Source organism: Engystomops pustulosus, chromosome 5 (assembly GCF_040894005.1).
Source record: "Engystomops pustulosus chromosome 5, aEngPut4.maternal, whole genome shotgun sequence".
Classification (NCBI taxonomy): Eukaryota; Metazoa; Chordata; class Amphibia; order Anura; family Leptodactylidae; genus Engystomops; species Engystomops pustulosus.
Genome location: NC_092415.1, coordinates 45,022,489 through 45,036,765, shown reverse-complemented (window position 1 = coordinate 45,036,765; position 14,277 = coordinate 45,022,489). Strand labels below are relative to the sequence as shown.

General features: G+C 38.6%; 1 protein-coding gene across 2 annotated transcripts in view; it reads left to right on the top strand.

The window, feature by feature from the left end:
• NKAIN3 (sodium/potassium transporting ATPase interacting 3) overlaps positions 1-14,277 on the top strand; it is a 333,295-nt gene that overhangs the window by 269,592 nt on the left and 49,426 nt on the right. The gene's annotated exons all lie outside the window — the stretch shown is intronic.

Below are 14,277 nucleotides of genomic sequence, written 5' to 3'. Positions count from 1 at the left end.
GCTTGAATGGAGCAACAGATAACACAACAGATCACACAGCATCTTGGATTGTAATAAGAGAAAGTCTTCTTGTAAAATAAAAGAGACATTCTAAAAACAAGTGATACTTTATTTGGCTATTATTCGTCTCACATATGCAATGCCTGACATCCAATACAAGACATGGCTTGCTGGATCATGCATGATGGCCATGTCCATCCCATAATGCTCCTCTTCATATCATCTATACAATGATTTGATAAGAATGTAATTGTAGGTGTGGACCCAACAAATTGGGCTGACTTTGGGCAACTCCTAAGGGCTTAAGGCTCCTTAAGTAATCACCCTTTTATGGTCAAGCAAGGAATGTATAGAGCCGAGCACCTATCTATACTCAATTGACGATAGAAGTGTGTACAGTGTTAAACATATTTAATATTAAAATATTGTTAAAACATTATATTTCAGATTTACACAGAATATCATTCACATATGACATAAATGTACAAAATATACTATATGTTTTAGATCTCAGGCTGGGATAAAAAGAGGGGTAAGAAAAGCACTATAGGGCCCAAGTGCACAATTCTTCCCAAAAATTGTGTTTAAAAAAGTAAAAATATACAGCAAATGAAGGTATAACCATGGAGGACGCCGAAGAAAGCTAGATGGACAATTGGCAGTATAGTTGTGAATGCCCAAATGCGGAAAAAATGATGACAGTCTATATGTGCCATAAAAGTGGCGACTGGTAATAGAAAATTAGCGCAAGCTTATATAGCGTGTGGAGTCAATTCGATGTATTTGTATAGCACTTGGTTTTTATCATAGATTGTACTTGCTGCTGAAAAATAAATCTGGGATATTGAACTCACGGTTTCACCCCGCTATTATTAAGGGGTTCTTGAAGCTAGCCGTCACGGATGTTGCATGTGGGAGCGATCGTCTTGTGCACCTGCGTGACCCTGCTGTGCTTGGTGGGATTATGTCTGCCGTATCCCAATGTGCCTCCCAATAGTCCAAATAGGAGGCACGTTGGTTGGGATACGTCCATCTAGCTTTCTTTGGCGTCCTCCACGGATATACCTTCATTTGCTGTATATTTTTACTTTTTTAAGCACCATTTTTTGGAAGAATTGTGCACTTGGGCCCTACAGTGCTTTTCTTACCCCTCTGTTTAGCCCAGCCTGAGATCTAAAACATATAGTATATTTTGTATACTTATGTCATATGTGAATGATATTCTGTGTAAATCTGAAATATAATGTTTTAACAATATTTTAATATTAAATATGTTTAATACTGTACACACTTCTATCGTCAATTAAGTATAGATAGGTGCTCGGCTCTATACATTCCTTGCTTGACGATTTTCTATTATTACGCCGTTAGCACATCTATTACCCACAACAGTCCGGTAACAGTATTGTGATAGTGCTGAGATACACATTTTGGTTTATAATCACCCTTTTATGCCCATATGGATGTCCAGCAAGAGACTACCTGGCTGCTTACTCTTGGATTAAAAAATATAAATATATAACTACACTGATTGACCACCTACTCACCACCGAGCACTGAGAAAGCTCCCAGGAGAACTCCAGTGACCAATACAAAAGGCAAAGAGGATTTCAGCTTTTCAACGTCATATTTTTCCTTTTATTCAAACTATTAAATTTAAATCAGACACATTCTGACTTTTAACAAGCTGGATTCCTCTTTGCGTTTCATATTTCCTCTTGGATTAGCCCTGGTGTTGGTGATGGCAGAGTCAAGCAGAGAAAGGTACATGGAACGTTGTGTGGCACCAAAGGAAAAGGCTAAATAATAGGGATACAGAGATGGATTTAGGCTATTCAGGCATGGGTTAGGATAGAGAATAAGTACAAAGTCAGGGAACAAGACAGTAGATAACTTCTTGTGTCAGAGCATCCTACATTTAAAGACAATAACACATTAGGCACGACCGGTAGCACAATGCATTCGGCAGAGAGAGGATATTGACTGGAGTGACTGGGCCACATTACAGTAGACCCTGACCCTGTGGCATTTTATTACAAATTTAGAAAGTTAAAATTTTATAAATTCCATAATTTGTCTTCATTCAACAAATTTAAAAACTAAACAAATCCTACAGCATTACCCTTATATTATCATTTTTATCTTCCAGATTAAGTATGGTAGATTTCAGAACATGATTTACCTCTCCATAACATTCTGGTGCTATTATTAAACCAATATATAACATAGTTCCGCAAGTACATCCATTGTAATAATAAAAGATGCTGTGCTGTGAAAAACACCATCCTCTGAGTATCATCACAGCGATTCCAGCTCCATCCTATATGTGCAACCTCCTGCCGCTTATCTGAGCCTCGTTCCTGTAATAACCTCTTTCTGGTCAGCACCAATGTGTTTTTAAGCAACGTATTGATAAGGGTCCAAAGGTTCCTGTGGTTCTGAGTTAGTGGGATGTCTTTTCATCTTTCTCTAGTACTTTCAGCTGTAGCGCTTACTTACCAGGGGTCTTGGTCTTCTCTGCACGACCGGCACAATTAGACTTGTGATTAAACCTAGGTTTCTACTCCGGGAAGTTTGGCATAAATTATATTTCTTTGAATAAAGATAAAAACTAGTAAATGTGGATTCTATGCCCCAGAATATAAATTTATATAATCAATAACATATCAGAAATACATATCCAGACAAACATACTGTATGTGTTCAATTATACAGACATATTACCATACGTTTAAGTGAAGAATACACGTAGCAATAACATTATTACATATAATATAAGCAAAGAAGCCCAGCTATATAATACATATATATATATATATATATATATATATATATATATATATATATATATATATATATACAGACGGCCTCCGACTTAAGAACACCTGACTTACAGACGACTCCTAGTTAAAAACGGCCCTCTGGATGTTGGTAATTTACTGCACTTTAGCCCTAGGCTACAATGATCAGTTTTAAAAGGTGTCTGCAATTAAGCTTTATTGTTAATCCTGGTTCTTATGACAACCCCATATTTTTTAACTCCAATTGTCACAGAGACCAAAAAAATTTTGGCTGGGGTTACAATTATAAAATACAGCTCCGACTTACATACAAATTCAACTTAAGAACAAACCTACAAAATCTACCATGTACATAACCTATAACTACCTGTATATTATTTGGAGAAGGATTTTTCAGTAAAATACGCAAAATGACTAAATCCAGACAGGATTTCTAGGAGAGACAATGAGAGTCCTGGTGACTCCGCCCACATTATATTGGTAGCTTTTCCTGTAGAATCCTGCTGCAAATCCTATAAACCTATATTTACATACCAGAGCTCAGCTTCTCTTTATGTATCATGTCCTGTTCTAAGGTTGCATGTAAATACTGGGGAACATAGATCAAAGACCCATCTATTTACTTGGGGGAGCATTGCTAAATTTCTCCCTCTCCCTCATCTTCTTAACTCATTGTTGTATGAAGTGCCTTTTTGGATCCAATCCTTTCTGGATGCTCACTGAGCTGAGGGGCATCCGGGCACAAGCTGTGCATCGTAGATTCAACAGATTCCCAGAAGCAATCCATGAATATCTGGACAGTTCCACCAGATATGTGTAAGAGTCCTGTTATTTTGCTGGCATCTCCAACACACATCTGATATGTTGGCACCATACTTGTGTAGCGCTATGAGGGTTTTGTACCACCTACTCACTAATGTATAGCTAGTCTCTTGTAGGGTGATATACCTGGAGGGACCTGTGGCATATTTAAGAATCAAAACATTCTCCTGTTCAAAAAACAAGCAGGTCTTCTCCCTTTCCCAGGCCTGCAGAAAACTTGGTTGAGGAAGAGAGGGATTTAATATCAGAAATTTGTACAGTGAAGATGCTACCCTGCCAGTTAGAGAAGTAGTGGATATAAGTTTCTCAAACCATGTGAGATCACGTAGGCAATCTCCCTGTTGGGGTATAGACTTGAAATTCTTTACCAGTTGTGAGTATGTGAGGGTATTTACAGGCAAGTGTGGAAACCATTCTTTGAGTTGTATCAAAGATGGAAGAGCACCATCCTCCAAAGAGTCTCCCAGCACCCTCTTATTTAAGATAGTTTGCTGCAATGACCAAAGATGAGAAAGGAGAGGAATTTTAGCCCAGAAGGTCTCTCAGTTTCTTAATTGGGGAGGGGTGAGGAATTAATGAACCAGATTCAAATAGGAGCTGCCACAGCTTCATGGGCAAGATTTTGAAAGTGAGAAGCAGAAGCTGAGTCAGTGAATTTCTTACGGCTGATATATCATTTGGATCTTTTGTGGCAGTCTACTACTTGGCCAATCTGAATAACTTTTAATAGCTGAGAATGTTCGGAAAGCCTATACTGCCTAAATGTTTAGGTCTAAAAGGCAGGTATTAAAGGCAAAGGTCTGTGGCCTTTCAAAGAAGAAGTAGTCATCTGACAGTGTAAAATAATGAGTTGGCAGGTTAATGGGCAATGCATTCATTAAGTACATTATCTTGGACACAATCATTTCGATGAGATTGGATCTTCCAATTCATGAGATAAATGGTGTCTTCCATTATTTAATCATTTTTATGATGGAATCTAGTAGCTGGGTGTAATTTAGAGAAAACCATTGGTCCAGCTCCGCCGAGATCTTAACACCTATATATGAGATAGAGCTGTTGGACCAAACAAAGGGGGAGCCAACAATGCAATAATGGCCGAGGGGTAGGAGGTATTTAAAGCAACTGATTTTGATGATCTTAAAGTTCGAGAGATCTTGGAATTCTTGGAATATTTTGGCTGAGGCTGGGAAATTTCTGGGCTGGTGGTGATTATTAACAAGTCATCCGCAAAAACTTCCACTTGATGGGTCACTCCCCCTGCCATTATTCCAAATATCAGAGTGTGTTGTCTTATATGCCTGGTGCCGTTGCATATTCTGAATGAGGGAGATAGTGTGCTGTTAAATCTAATCGCTGCAGATGGGCATGAGTAGAGACTAAGAGACTTTAGATGAAAAGTAGAGGGATACCAAATTTACTTATAGCTAATTGCATGTACCGTATATTCCATGTATATTCTTCTGTCTTCTCTGGGGTCGTCTTATACGCCGGTAATCCCGGCCGTCCGCCGTGTATTCACGGCGGCGGTCGGGTCGCGCTGCATGGAAAGGGCTCACGGGCTGAGCCCTCTCTATAGCCGGTAAGTCTTTTCTGCATATTGTAGCAAAGGCTTACCGGTAACACCCGCGATCGGTGCTAGCACAGCAAAGCTGCCGGCAGCCTCAAAAAGATAGCGGCGCATGGGCCATGGTAGCCTCGGGTCTTCTGAAGACCCGAGGCTATTTCGTTTTAACCCCTTCATTACAATGTGCTGATAGCACATTGTAATGAATGAGGAAAATTCCCATATACTGCCATACTGTAGTATGGCAGTATATGGTAGGATCGATCAGACAACCTAGGGTTAAAGTACCCTAGGGAGTCTGAAAAATAGTATAAATAAAAATTTTAAAAAGTTAAAAAAAAAATTATAATAAAAAAACCTAAAATTTCAAATCACCCCCCTTTCCCTAGAACTGACATAAATATAAATAAACAGTAAAAATCATAAACACATCAGGTATCGACGCGTCCAAAAATGCCCGATCTATCAAAATATGATAATGGTTTTTCAATGCGTTTAACCCCGTAACGGAAAATAGCGCCCAAAGTCGAAAATGGCACTTTTTAGCAATTTTGAAAAATATAAAAAAATCTATAAAAAGTGATCAAAAGGTCGCACAGTCCTAAAAATGATATCATTGAAAATATTATCAAATTTCACAAAAAATTACACCACCCTCAGCTCCGTACAACAAAGTATAAAAAAGTTATTAGCGCCAGAAGTTGGCAAAATCAAAAAAATAATTTTTGTACAGGAGGTTTTCATTTTTGTAAATGTATGAAAACATTATAAAACCTATACAAATTTGGTATCCACGTAATCGTACCAACCCAAAGAATAAAGTAGACCTGTCATTTGGGGCGCTCAGTGAAAGACGTAATATCCTAGCCCACAAGAAAATGGCGCAAATGCGTTTTTTCACCATTTTCATTGCGTTTGGAATTTTTTTCTTCTGAGTACATGGCATGGAATATTTAATAAAATAAAAATTTAAGGTACAGTATGGTAACATTTACAGTAAAATGGACGATGGTAATGTTGTTGTTGTATGCCTTATGTTTATGAGAATAAAGAATTTAAATTAAAAAAAAGGACCATGCTAAATTCAAATCTGTTTTTTTTTTTTTAATTTTTACTGGTGTTTTGTATGCGTTGGAAAAGGGGTAGTCTTATACGGCGAATATATCTTAAACTCTATATTTTAAACAGGAAAGTAGGGGGGTCGTCTTATACACCAGGTCGTCTTATACGCCGGAATATACGGTAAGTCTAGTCCACCTGGTCAAAAGCTTTTTCTGCTTCAGTGGATTATAGTGCTAGTGGAATGTTTTTTGACCAGGCAAGCTGGATCAGATGCAAGACCCTCATGGTATTTTCCTTCCCTTCTCTTTGTGTGATACATCCTACCTGTTCTTTTTTGATCAGATGGGGGAGAAAAATCTTGAGTATTAACTTGCATCTTATTATATACTTTCACGTCCGCATTTAGGAGTGAGGTGCTGTATAATCAGGGGCTTAACATGTAAATTAATTAATTAAGTGAATAAAATTTTGCACATGAACCTGTTGGACATTGAAAGTTTGGGCTTCTTTTTATAATTTATGCATTCTAAATTCAGCTTGCTTTCAATTATTTGAATTATTATTATTTTGTGGCCCAAAATATGTGTTTATGTAAGTTTTAATTTCCAGGTTTAGTAAATTTCATGGTGTGTCCACATGTGGCATTTGTAGAAACATGTGTGCAACACCCCTGCCAGTGCATATACAAGGTACTAGTTGCGAATAGCGCCCTCTCCATGTCATGAGCTGTTAGGGAAACTGATCACCTCTTTAGGGAGTCTCTTAGTACTGGAGAACTTTGTAGTTGCAGCTGTAGCCACTGCCTGGTAAGGCAAGAGTTAACAATGTAAAATGTTATTGTCCAATGATGTTTCTTGTGAGGCAAGCTGGAAGCTGATTGGAGAGTTCTACCCCCTGGGAGTATATAAACTCCTGGTGGGCGGGAGCACATGATGAGTGCAGGAGAGTGAGAGACTCCATCTTGGAGGACATGTAGCTCCAGTAAGCAGAAGAGAGAAGAGCACATTTCAGTGCTGCATCAGCCAGTGTCCTAATACCAGGAACCATAGGTGCCTCAGGCCACTGCCTAGCACTAGGGGTAAGACTTAAGCCCCAGAGCAGATTTTATGGGCTTTCTAAATTAGGCGGAGTTATTTCCACAATGGCTGCCAGCTACAACTCCCATGGTCCTTTGGTTTTCTGTAACATCTTCTCCTTCTTATACTCTGCTCTCAGTGATGATGTAACAAAATGTCCTGCTCTGTTACCATAGTAATGATGTGTGTAAATGCCATCACTGCACATGATGTGTCACCACAACACTGGCACTGGATGCACTGCAACCAACCAACTACGGCCAAACATAGTGGGGATCACATGACATGTGAGGACATGCAAGACACGTGATGTGGACATGTGACCAGCGGCCACAGGGACAAAGTCACAGGACTGATTAAAGGGCCAATAGCATTTTAATCAACATTTTCCTGCTAAGGGGGGCAAAATTTTAAATAACAACTAATCACATATTAGCTTATATCTTAATGACTCATTTCAGTATGAATTATGCTTCTGCCTGAAATACCCCTTTAACTTTCTTTCAACTAAAATAGCATTTTCACCATAAATAGGAAAATGTATCACTGTTCATCGAGTATTTTATTATCTATTTTGCTTCATTAAAACATCCCTGTCTCCCAAGCTTAGCGTTGTGACTTGATCATGCAGTACAGTCAGCCTTTCTATCCTGCTTGCTATTTGATCATTTGCATTTGCTAGGAGCCGCTCCGGCAGGATATAACTTTAAACACTCAGAGGATGTGAGTAAAGATGACAAGACTTGCTATTTAATTACATTTAAAGCAGAAATTTCTGGTAAAATAATTTTTTGTGAGCGCAGACATATTTTTTTGAATTTCTCATAAAAAGACGTGTACAATGTGTTTCATACATTGCCAACTTACATTTCACTCATATTAGATAAAAAAAACATTCTACTATTCTAGGATGAGTCACAACTTCTTTCTTATACAACCCCAAAATATTGCTTTGTATAACTTGACAAAATATAAAATTTGGAAAAGTCGGCATAAACGGCTTAGCGTAGTAGTGTTGTCCAATCCCAGAGTATTCTCATTTGTTGCAAATACATTTGTATCTCATATCTTATATCTATCTCATGCTATGATGTTATATGTTTCTGCACAATACCCTGTCCCATACAATAAGAATACCTTAAAAGAAAACTACCATCAAAATCCATCAAGATAAACCAGGGACACTCACTCATAGATCCAGGCACCGTGACTGTGGTAATCTTCTAATATTTGTTATCTTCCACTTAAAATCAACTTTTAAAATGATGCTAATGAGGCAGAAAGCCCCTACTAGAGTCCCTCCCTGCTCTCTCTTCACAGGCTGTTAGACTATTTCACCCTCTCCCTGCTCCCTCAGCACTTCCATTTTGATTATGTTTTGAGACATAATCCAAAGACTTGCCCAGTGATCATATATTGAGGGGAAACTGTTGTTTTAAATGCTAGTCTTAAAATTCCCACTACTACTAATCGACTTCATAGATGGTGAATTATGCACATGTCTAGAGCAAAGGATAACTTCTACAACTCAAAAGAGCCAGAGTAGAGATGGGACTGAGATTGTTGGGTTTGAGACTATTAACCATACTTTTTCTGTTATTTCAGACCAGAAACTACTAATAAAATATCAGAATAATTCTGGAAAACCCCTTTAAGAAGCTTCAAACCCCTGCATAGGCCCCCTTGAAATTAGTCTTGAAATGTTTCCCTTAACCTTCTAAAAATGTGATGACTTGAAAGAAATGGGTAATAATTTAAAATCTCATACATAACAACTAATATTCTGCCAAATGAAATTCAGATACATGAGAGAGATGTTGGGACTGCAAGCAACTCCTGCGATAGTCTATTAACGTTTCCAACGGCTTATAGGTCATTATTAATCTGTAAGTACAGACTGTTAGGATGACATATTCCTCACAGAAAGTGAATGTGGACATAATGTAATTACACTTTTTAGTTCACAGTGTTTGAGAAAGACTTCAGAAAGTCTCATGTTTACTGCGTGTCATAGCAAAAATGGAAGAATACATATGTTAAAAGATTATGAAGGTTGTAGACTCCTTTAAGATGATAGACTCCTAATATAACAGACAACTGTTCATATGCAAATGATTGCTGGGGTTGCCTTCCCGATACAGGCGGTCCCCTACGTAAGGACACCCAACTCAGAATGCTATAGTCCCAGGCTGGAATGTAATAAAGCTTTATTGATAATCCTTGGTCCCGTTACAGTAAAAGATTTCATTGTCTCGGAGAGACCTGGAGTTTTTCTTCAAACAATAAAAGTTGGTACAACTGTGTAGTCAAACCTTGCACCTCCTATTTGTTGCTTTCTCTACCACAATTTGGGGCTTGTGTATGATTGTTTTATGCAACTCAGACCACAGTCCCCATTTTAAATTAAAAAGTCCATTCCATGTCCAACAAGGCGTTGACCGTGTTTCTCTTCGTAGTGTCTAAAACCCTTAATCAAACCGTCACAGGCCATTTAGGGGAATGTGAGCGCATATTACCACTCTAATGGCCGAGATCCAAAAGACTGAAAATTTAGTTAGGCATTCTTGGCCTCATGAGGAAATATGGTAGCAGTTATTGTTCAATGACCAGCATGTGTTCCTATGTAATTCTATGGGCTCATACACATGGCCTTATATGTGAGCTGACTCCCTCGGCCCCAAAACGTAGAGCAGATCCTATTCCTGCTCGCCTTGTATTGTCATCGACATGTGTGCATGAAGCCTTATACTGCACAAGTGGTTGGTGAATAATGTGCAGAACGTCTAGTCTTACTTTACTTTTCCTGTTAGTTGACTTTGTTTTACCCAATCTCTTTCTTTAATATTGCTAAATAGCAATTATTCAAAGTATCAATTAAAGTATCCTCTGATGTTGCACACTGCTTTCAGCGAATAACGGTTGTCCTTCGTGTAATGAAAAGGGATACAATTTTCTAACATACTTTTTGCATCAATTCATCATTGTTTTTATGGATCTCTGTCATGCTATAGGAAATTTCATCGTTTACTTCCTGTGGACACCAGTCCCTGGTCATGTGAAGTCACACAGGTGCACAGCTCGTTATAACACACAGCTCTGATTAATCTCTGTGATATAATGAGCTGTGCACCTGTGTGACATCACACATGATCACACGATCATGGGCTGGTTATTATTCACTGAAAATAAATAAAGTTTTCTGTTGAATGACAGCAGAGATCTAGAACATGCTGAGGAATAGATAAAGAAAATATATTGGAATAACTTTTCACTACCCAAAAAATATCAATTATTTGCTGAAATTGGACAACCCTTTAACACTTCTCGCTCCTTGTACTATTACTGCATGGAGAGCTGCCCATGTACATCAAGGAGATGATGCTGATTCACCTCAGCACCGCAGCTAAATTGACATCAGGAAACACAGGGTGTCAGCTGTAACTTATAGCTGAGATCCCCTTTTGGCACCCACGGCTGGGTCAGCAAGAACGTGGCTTTAAATACCTGCCACAGCGTTTTCAGGGGGTTCCAAACATTGGCTTTTCATAGTAAACTTACAGGCACTGCCACTTGGAAAATTATAGGGTCTTTTTCCCCCACATCAGGTGTTATTCTGCAAAATTATATATATAAGGAAAAATTCTGAAATTTGGTATCGCAGTAATCATACTGACCAATAAAAAAAGATAATAATATGACTTGGGGCAGTGATGGAGAACGTTTTAGAGGTCGAGTGCCCAAACTACAGCCAAAAACCCACTTATTTATCACAAAGTGCCAAAAGGGTAATTTAATCAACAACTTATTGCTCCTTGCTCTTCCACAGCTTTCAATCATATTGGCAAATTGAGGAGCCCAATACCATTACATGAAGGAGGGGATATCCAGATAATCAATGTAGCTTTCCTCCAGGGTCCTTTTGAGAAAGAAGAATCTGGGGCAGAAGCTCCAATGATAATCCAGCCTGCAGGAAGTTTCTGAAAAACTCTGTGCTTGGGTGACAGGCCTGGGTGCCCACAGAGATGGCTCTGAGTGCCACCTCCGGCACCCGTGCCATAGGTTCGCCACCACTGACTTAGGGTATACAAGGAACACCAAAACAATGTAAAAAAAAATAATTGATGAATTGATGTTCTTTCTACTCCCCCTCTCAAAAAAAAGTTAATCAATAGGGTATAGCCACCCCAAAATAGTATCGGTGAAAATGCATCTCATCCCGCAAAACGTAAGCCCTCACATGGTGAGACTGATGGAAAAACAAATATTTTATAGCTCACAAATGTGAGCCCATGAACTATCTAAAAAACACTAAATTCTGTAGGGCAAAACTGGCTGCTGCATGGCCCTCCTTGACTTCTGCACTATAGGAAACTGTCGCTCGCCAGTTAAAAAGGACCTTCCTGGTGACGAGACTTTAAAGGGTTAATGAGTGTTAGTGGCCCAGAATGATGATGGAATTTTGAATTCACATTTTTGATACCATGGAGACGGAGAAAGATGATAATGTGATGTAATAGTTTGTCATGTGTCTTACTTATCCAGTGTGATCACCAAATGTCTGCTTAGCATTCAGTACACTATTTAGTTATGCAAATCCAATCTTTATTGATTCTCATGAAAGATTTCAGAAGACAACAAATATACACGTTATATAGCAGACACAGAGACAACAAAACAGATGGATCTGACGATCGTCTGTAAAAATGGAGATTTTTCTATTTTTTTCTAAATAAATGGGAAAATGATAAATTACATAAAACATGTCCGTTGCATTTAAATGACTGTTATTATGAACCTAATATTAAATGCTGCACACCACGTCCCGTTATACTATACATACAGTAAGTATGAGACATTTCTGAAAATGAAGATAATGGCAAATTCTGGTGCAGGTTACGTTCAAGATAAGTTCTTAAAGGGGTTGGCCACTTTCATGAAATAATTGATATTATTTGTATAATGAAAAGTCATACAATTTTTCAATATACTTTCTGTATCAATTTCTCATGGTTTCTAGATCTCTGCTTGTTGTCCTGCTATAGAAGCTTTTATGTTTACTTCTGGTGGATAGAATCTGTCCATGGTGTGTGATGGACACGCCGCTGCACAAGCCATTATTATAGAGCAGTGATGGCAAACCTTTTAGACACCGAGTGCCCAAACTACAACCAAAACCCACGTATTTTTTCGCAAAGTGCCAATGCGACAATTTAATCAGTAACTTATTACTACCTGCTCTTTCACGGTTTAAATTATGTAGTCACCTGAGGACACCAATACAGTAGAAAGAAGGAGAAGAATTTTGGATTATCATTGTAGCTTCCTTCTTTGGGACCTGGGCTGCCTGGGACTGCAAGCGGCCTTGAGTCCTGTCTGGCAAACTCTACCCTGGGGTGATGGCAAGGGTGCCCATATAGAGGGTTCTGAGTGCCACCTCTGGCACCCGTGCCATAGGTTCGCCATCACTGTTAGAGAGTAATCAGATCTGTATGATATTAACATCTCTTGCATCTGCGTGTCCATCACAGACCATGGACAGATTTCTGTCCACTGGAAGTAATCTTAGAAGCTTTCTATAGAAGGACAGCAAGCAGAGATCTAGAAAACACAGAGGAATTGATACAGAAAGTTTATTGGAAAATTATATAACTTTTCCTAACACAAATAATATTAATTATTTGCTGAAAGTGGACAACCCCTTTAAGGTTTGTTCTTAAACCACTACTAGTATATTGTCAGGCAGTGTAACACCTTCTAGTTATTGTTTCTTTCAAGGTCCCAGTGTGGTGGCCGCATCCAGAAAATCAACTTTGAAGTGAGATGTAAATTGATTGTATAAAGTCATGGAGGAGGAGAGTTTACCACTGAAGTCAAGGTGGGGAGCTCTGAACACCTCCTCCTCTGTGACTGACATCATGCAGCAGACTTCAGGAGATGTGGTTAGTGATGTCTCTGGATACAGGACAACTCCAAAACTTAAAAAATGGGGCCAGCACAACACACATAAATGGAGTCTGGGTCAGTGCATGTAAATTATCAAGACCAACAAAGAAAATACAGAGACATTCCATATGACCAAGACAATAAATTCTTTATTAATATATTATATCATCACAACAAAAACACAGAATAAAAACATTAAAAAGTGTGAACAAAGTCACCAAAAAATCTGATACAAGAAAACCAACCATATGATAGTTGGTTATCCTGGACACACTAGCTCCCCCTCATAACTTTTTTTACCTGTTTACTGAAACAAATTCAAGCAATAGCTATATAATGGAAATTGACATATTGGCCAGATTTTCAGATTTTATTTCTGGGTATTTACATTAAAAGTGGATAAAGAATTTAGGAGATGCAGTTCTGTGAAGGAGACCTGTCACTAGAATTTTATCCATCACACTAGTAATACCTGCTGGAAAAGGGTTACAAGTCCTCCCCATATCACCTAAAATTAGGTGCCAGTGAGGCACTGTACCTAAATTATAGCTATTTTTCTGATATGCAAATTAGCTTGACTTGACTATTTTATTCAAGAATGTGACTCTTTGTTTTCTCTCAGGCTGCCAGTGAACCACGCCCCCTTATTTTGACAGACAGCTCTGTGTCCTGACAAATCACTGCCCCCCGCCTCCTTGTACTTAGGGACCATTTGCCAATATTCACACTCACACTTCACATTCACTACACACATATGAAGCTCTATTTATTTAAAAGGATATGGGACTTTAGATGACATCACCCTGGTCACATGACATGAACTGCTTAATAGTAAGGAGACCTTAGGTATGGGAGGAGTAGATGGAAGGGGCCAGCCAAGCAAGACATGCCACTTCTGATGCAAGGTAATATAATATAAAGTTGATTGATTTGCGGATTTAAGGGAAATTATTTTTAGCTAAAAGAAGGGTGGCAGTTAACAGGGATCTATGGGAACCTGCCACTA